At 51.6% G+C, this 7,225-nt stretch overlaps 1 long non-coding RNA gene across 1 annotated transcript in view; it reads right to left on the minus strand.

The window, feature by feature from the left end:
• Positions 1–5,379: 5,379 nt before the first annotated feature.
• The window catches only part of LOC109293245, a 2,484-nt gene continuing 638 nt past the window's right edge, over positions 5,380–7,225 (minus strand). Inside the window, exon 2 of the long non-coding RNA XR_002096274.1 lies at positions 5,380–5,564. This is a non-coding gene — a long non-coding RNA (uncharacterized LOC109293245). The remainder of the gene's footprint in view (positions 5,565–7,225) is intronic.

Genomic DNA, 7,225 nt, shown 5'->3' on the forward strand with positions numbered 1-7,225 from the left:
TTACAGATGAGTTCAGCAGCATGCATTCAAAGGAGTTTACATTTGAGTCAGGAGCGAATCGTGCTCTAACACAGTAATGCTGGCTGGAAGATCGGGAGCAATGTGCCTTCGTGTAGGCTACATCTGACCTTACTGGACCTGGTTGATAGCAATGCTTAGCCTCAGGAGCCCTACCTGAGCATGGTCTGTTGGGCCTGCAGTTGGTGAGAGTGTTTTTGTTTGTTTTTGCTGCATAATAAATATGCCCAAATTTGCAAATTCAGGTCAAGTTAGAGGAAAATAAATCTTCTGGCGGCAAAGATCACAGAACTGCCGGAGGCGGCAGGGTTGGGCCATTTGCATGGAGAGCTTTCATCCAGCATGCGGCAAGATCAGGGTTCAGTCCCTCAGCCAGACAGGACTTGGACCCCCCTGCACTATTTGGGGGTGAAATGAGGCTCAGATTCCCCTCCCGGAGCAGCCTTACTTCCTATGCAGTAACCACAAACGTGACTCTTCAGCCTGGCAGCTCATGGGGTCACCTGAGAAGTAGGAGATCCATATTCATATGCACTAGTTCAGCACAGGGGTTTGAAGCAAAGTTTCCCACTTTTATGGGCAATGTCCTAACTACCAGGCCAGAGGGTGTTTTGAAGGAGGGTCTTCCTTAGGCCTGGAGACTTTACACCTTGAATTGAATAATCATTGAGAGAGAGAGGTTCAAGAACATGCTGGGGACACGTGTAGACTCCAGTCCCCGATCCCCAGTCTCGAATTGGGCTGCAGAGAGAGAAATCGGCTTTTTTTTTTTTTTTAAGGTTATACATCAAACTAATGAAAGGTGTAGAACTGAGTTGTTACTTGTAAAGTCTTCTCCTGGCTGTCTCCATACCCCTAAACCCGGGGCAGCGAAGGTAATTGTGTGTACCCACTGACCCTAAACAGAAAGCTGAGAAACTCACCCCTTCTGAAAATAATTCAGACATGATACTGCACCCCCCTCCGCAAGGGGGAAGAAAAAAGGAACAAGTGATTGTAAACCTTGCACAATCTTACCTCTGTCTTGCAGCACTTGTCATCTTGCATTAAGCATGAATAACTAATCAACTAAACACAGATTCACTGATGAAAAGAAACCCGTATTGGATGTGGTACGTGAGATGGATACAACCGACGTTTTAATTTCACTGGTAAACAGCACTACAGAGGCGCAGCGTAACCTTTCAGATGAAGGAGTCGATCGCTGTGCTTTAAAACGCACCCTAAAGGGTAGTAGGTGATCATGGACTTAAAGGAGGCACGCAAATATTTCATGTATCCGAGTGTGTTCGCTCTGCCTCTTGCTGCCCTGCACTCGTGCACCTGCCTACCCAGGGCAAGCTGCATGTGAAATATTATTGCAGTGCTGGGCCATCCCTTCACGCAGGCCGAGCTTGATCTGGGGCGGTGCTGAGCTCCTGCATTGCTGGAAGGGCTCCTTTGATCTGACCTCATGCATCTCACTAGCCAGCCCCTCTTTTCTCTGCGTTGAGCCAAACAGCCTGTGCCCATAAAAGCATCCAGCCCGCACATGAAGATCGTCTCAAAAGATGGGGAATCCACTCGTCTCCCTTGATCGCTTGTTCCAATAATTCCCAATGAGAAATTTGTGCCAAATGTTGCCCTTGAAATGGGCCTGGCTTCAGCTTCCAGAGAGACACGGTTAGCCAGATTAAGTCGGCAGTCAAGTAGGAGGCAGGGTGCATCAACATCTTCTAAACTAACCGAAGGAGATGCATATATGCATATAACCCAAGACATTGGTTCTTGCCATGCCTCTCTGTGCTAAGTGGAAGAGCACTGCAATACTTGGTGTTTCCTCCCTATTAGGGACTCTTACACGCTAATCAAGTCACCTCCCAGCAGTTTTCTAGTAGTCTTGTTTTAGCATAACTCCGTAGACTGCAACTGCACTCAAAAGCAGCAGTCAGGTCCTGGACACTTGACAGGCCCCGTGTCTATGCTGGTGCATTGTTCAGTCTTGAGTGACACAAGCTACCTTGCAGACGGGGTTCTTTGGGTAGATGTGATATCTTTTATTGGGCCAACTAAATAGTTGGAAAAATTGTCCTTTGCAAGCTTTCGGGCACAAGCACCCTTCTTCAGGCAGAGGGAGAGTTGGCCTCTGTTTTGTCTTCTCCTGGATGGGACAGAAGCCAATGTGTGACGAGAAGATCAGGGCCAATATACCGTAATGCTGTCTTTCCTGCGATGCTAAAACCCCTCCGGTCTTTATACAGATCTGGTGTGCTCAGGCCTTTCTAGGCTGTTGATACTTTTTGCAGTTCTCAGCTTAGCAAACAGATTACTGGGTGGCACTGAGCTGTATTGTTAGCTTTTGGTCAGAAAAGCACTTCTGTGCCAGTATAACTGCATCCATACCAAGGAGTTTTACTTCTTTTAACTCTGCTGGTTTCCAAGTTGCACGAGGCCGTGAAGGCAGTCGGAGCTGAACCTGGATCTCCACTGGCCAGGCCACCAGACCCTGACAGGGAAAGAGATCGGCAGTGAGACTGATTGCGCTGAATTGGGACCATGCATCTCTGTACTGATTTATGCTGTGTCCTGTCGTGCTCTGACAGTGTGGGGAAGGGCTGTATTCTTCCTTTTTCCCAAGTGTGCGGGGATAGTTTGCCTCGACACATTTATTCCAGTACCGTCCCGCCTTCTCTCCCTAATTTCTATTCTTATTTCCTTGCTTCACCATGAGCGTGGCATTCATTTCCCCACGCCATGCTGCATCTGCCGCTACCGTGTTCAGCCATGTGCATGTTTAGTGACATGTGTGCGCACATGCTGATTTGAGGTCCGATTTTTGATGCTGGATTTATCTGGCTCTTCTTCCTTCTCCTTGAGTTCATTCGTTCGATCACATCCCTTGTCAAAGGACCTACACCAACCATCCAGGCCAGTCCATTACTCGACGGCACTGAGGTTTATTGTTAGCTTTTGGTTGTTTGTGCTTATGGAACGTCCAATGTGAGATTTCAGCCGAACGTGCCCATTAGCTGTAAATACCGAGGACTTTACCAGCCGATCAAAGGAGCACCTCTGTTGGCTGTGCCGATGGAGGTACTGCATCACTAGCCGCACAAGCCGCGTTTTCCACGGCACGTCCAGTAGAGGGCAATGGTCTCCATGCACACACATTAATTCAGCACATTACAGGCCAAATCATCTACCCTGGCCGATGGCCGCGTGTACGCACACCTGCCCACTGGGAGAGGTGGGAGAAGTCGTGCTGTAACCTATGTATCCAGGGCGCGAGCTGCTCAGGAAATAGGTGCAAGCGTCGCAGCAGGTTGGCTGGTGTGAGCCATCGAATACAACCGCCTCCGGCCCAGAGACCGGATTCGGCCCTTTCCATTTGCAGTCTGTTTGCATCGGGGCTGAATTGGCTCCCTGGAAGGTGTAGCAGCAAATGGGTCAGCGGGCGTTTCGTCTCGCGCCTTCCTCCCCACTGGTTTCCCCGCTGCGGTGTCTCACTCTTTTGGGCTTTGGACATTTGGGAAATGGCAAGAGCAGGTACGGGGACAAAGCACTTCTGCTGGGGTAAAGCTAGAGTAACTCCATTCACTCCCACAGTGTTATTCGAGCTGCACTGGGTCTGGCTCATTATGTTCCCGACCCTGAAACCCTCTTAGCTTGCATTGCACTGCGACACCGGGGGGCTTGGGCAAGAGTCTTGCTCGAGCCGACTGCGGCTAAACAGATACGAAGGGACTTATACACCCCATAGGTGAAGGGGGATAAGCCACTCTGGTACGAGGCAGCTTTATACTGATACAACTCTTCCACACTAGGGGTTGTAGTGACGTTACTATACAGGTAAAAAAAGTCAGATCTTAATACAAAAAATACGTGTAGATGGGGATTAGGGGCCCTGAACGTCTGGATCCAGATTAAATCTGTAGAAAGTGCAGAAGAACAAGAGGCCTTCAGGGGAAATAATAATAACAATAATAAAAAAAGCATAGGCCCATCGACAAATAGGTTGAAGAGACCATTAGCTCTTCTTGCCTGTGCTCCTGTATGGCGCAGCTCATAGTTTCACTGGGTTACGCCCGTGCCGTGTCTGGTAACTGTAGAGAATAAACCAGCTGTAAAGAGGCAGGCTGTGAACGTAAAGATTGTAAATACTAGTTGGTGCAAAGTGTCTTCCTGTTGCGGGGCAGCCTCCGACTGCGCCAAACCACTCACCTGCAAAGGGGAACTGGGAGAGCGTCGGCTTTGTATCCGATGGGTCCCAGCGTGAGCTGGCACGGCGGCAGATGGAGAGACCGAGGTGCTTTTGCCAAGCGTCTCCTCGGAGGCAAGGGTATTTGATGCTCGATAGTTGGCTGAAGGTTGGAAACAGCCTGGCCCCAACTAACCAGTGCTGTCTTGGTCCCAGCCCAGAGGTGAACCCCGCTGGAGGGAGCTGGATGGCTGCCTGGCAGCCCCGAAAATTGCCCGTTGCTAGTTCTCGATCAGAAAAGGGAGGGTCGCTGCTAGTTTGAACTTCCCTTTACAGCTCTGAAAGTGCTTCGCCACGAGGTAAGGTGAGGCGTGGGGCCGGGGTGGGGTGGGGGGACGACCACACTCGGGTCTTGCAGCAGCCAGGGGCGGGCTTGCACCCGTTTCCCGCGCCCTGTCCACCGCGAGGCACGTCAGGTCATCGGGCAGCTCTGCCCAACGCTTCCCATGCCTAGATCACTAGTTGGACCAGTGTTAATAGGATCTAGCCGTCTCATTGCCCATAAAGCAGGGGCAAGAGCTGGGCTGGGTGGCGGGGCAGCCCGTGAGCCCATCCTGACTGCCGCTTGCCTCTGCAATCTAGCAAGCACCGAGTTGCAGGGATGCTGCCACTCAGCATTATCTTATACGGCGAGCACGCCCTTGCACACAGCAGAGCCCTCGCCCCTTAAGCGAGCTTAAGGCAGCATCTAGCAGGAACCAGAGGGCCTCTGCAGGGGATGCCCTTCATTTCTGCAAATCTTTGGCTTCAGTGGGCTTTCCCCTTTGCTAGTTCCCCTTTGCTGGTTCCCCCCACTGATGGGGCAGTATTGCTGAAATGCTGCTGCACATGGCATTACCCGTCCTTGGCATGGTTGTTTTTTTCCCCCCCCCCACCCAGCGGACGTTGTAGTTTTTCAGCCACTTTGACGTGAAAAGCAGGACCATCGGTCTTCCGCGGAAGGCAGGGAATCGCCGCCGAAATACTAGTGGCGGTGGTGTTAGAAAGCGAAGCACAACAGTGGGAAACCAGAGTGCGCAAATGACTGCTCTCACTGAGCGAGCCTGAGCGGTGCACTCAAGTCACCCAAGCAGAGTGAAGTACAGGAAGGAAACGCGCTGTACAGATGAGAAACTATATTAAAAAAAATTAATGTGACTTTTAATTCTCTAGGATGTTACTGGTAACACGAGCGAGATCTTTTCAAAGACATAAATCCAAATTCTTTCCTCCGTTGTGATTATATTCCTCGGAGTTGCTTAAGCCTGGCAGAAGAATTGGCCCCGGGAGTTTTATCTTGAAAATGTCCCTTTAAAATCCCACACCTTGGCTAGGAAGATTAAAAGGGGAAGATAATCTTAGGCATCGCATTTCTGTTTGATGATTTCTGTATGTCTATTATGAGAATAGTTAAGATGTGAAAGAGGCTTAGGCGGGTGGAGGGGAGGGGGAAATAATCTATTTTTCTCTACCTCCCCCCTCTTAACTTTGTACGTTGGAAGTGGTAGGTCACTTCCTTTGCTTTGCTGAATTTAGTATCACACAAAAGGCAGGCGGGAGTTATTCCTACCCACTTTCCCTTGTGGCGAAAATGCCTTCAAAAATCAGTGGGAGAAGAGGGAAAAAAAAATGTATGTATACTTCCTTCCTAAAAAAGAAAAGATTAACGACGTACTGTACATAAAGCCCGACAAATGCATCAGAAACTTGATTTTGGGAAGTTAGCTGATCCCTAACTATTCTGATTGATCATGTTTCTGGAGCACGGGGAGGTGAGGTTTAGGCCTTGATCCCGCCAAGGTTTATGCACCTGCTTAAATGTAGTGAGTTAATAAGGGGGGTTGCTGGTCGTAGCCGAGCCGGCCTGAGGACACGGGCAGGCCAGGTTACACAAGTAGATGGGACCTCTTCTATTCGACCAACTGAGTAGCTGGAAAAAAACTCCCCGCAAGCTTTCGGGCGCAGTCCCCTATCGTCAGGCGCAATAAGGCTACTTCAAGCGCGTCAAGATAAGCACCCTTTTGGCAGGATGGGGATTTCTGTTTCTTGGTTAGAAAGTATTTCAGGTCCCTGGGGGAAAATGGAAACTACGTGCGTTTGCAAAAAGAAAAAGTCTGTGCCTGAAACACTTGGGAACAAAACTGTTCAGAACTTGGTTTTTCACAGATTCACAATTTTGGGCGTTTCCTGACTCGGGCAAAATTCAGGTGTGGGGGATCCCGCTGTTTCGACGTGGCGAGGCGCTCGGCACCAACGGAGACAGGCCAACTGGCAGCGTCAGGCGTTTCTCTGGTTAGCTGGCACGGACGGCTTTACTCGTACACGTCCCCGATGACGCTCGGCACGTCTGCGGCACCGTTGTCCGAGGCGTCCCAGAAACACGGAAATGTGGGAGCAGCGGGCAAGGCACGCCTTGAATTAAGCGTCCCCTTGGGAGAGCCGCGGTCCTCCTCCTCCTCAGGGCGGGAACCCGATGCTGGCTGCCCTCGGGACCGCCAAGCACCGGGTAGCGCTTGGCTTGGCTTTTCAAGCGTGCAGGCACGCGTTCAGCAGTCGCATGCTACGACACGCTCCCGCCGAGCTTTGCCACCTGCACCGTTCTTCCTCCGCCGCGCGCTGAACGCCCGTCGAAGCGCTGCGGTGCGCGCCCCTGCTTCAAGCCCCATTCTTTTTTGTGCATTTCAAGCAAACCGCCCCTCTCTCTCCGTCCAGGTCAGCGACCCCCCAGTTTGGAGAGATTCGACTTTTTGTTTGTGTGCTTGTTTTTTTGGGGGGGGGGGGCAGCTCCTGCAAACCTGGACACCCCGACTCCAGCACGGGGCCCTTTGGGGAGGGGGGAGGGGAGCCCACACCGCTTCTCGCGCCTCCTCCTGGCAAAGGTGCCCCCGCGGGGGTGCGCGCGTGCATGTGCGCCGGGCGGCGGCGGGGGGCGGGGCCGGGCCGGTGACGTCGGCGGCGCTGGTTCCACCGCGCTGTAGAGCCCCGCCCCCC

The sequence above is a fragment of the Gavialis gangeticus genome, unplaced genomic scaffold (genome assembly GCF_001723915.1).
Source record: "Gavialis gangeticus isolate Ggan-Ray unplaced genomic scaffold, GavGan_comp1, whole genome shotgun sequence".
NCBI lineage: Eukaryota > Metazoa > Chordata > Crocodylia > Gavialidae > Gavialis > Gavialis gangeticus.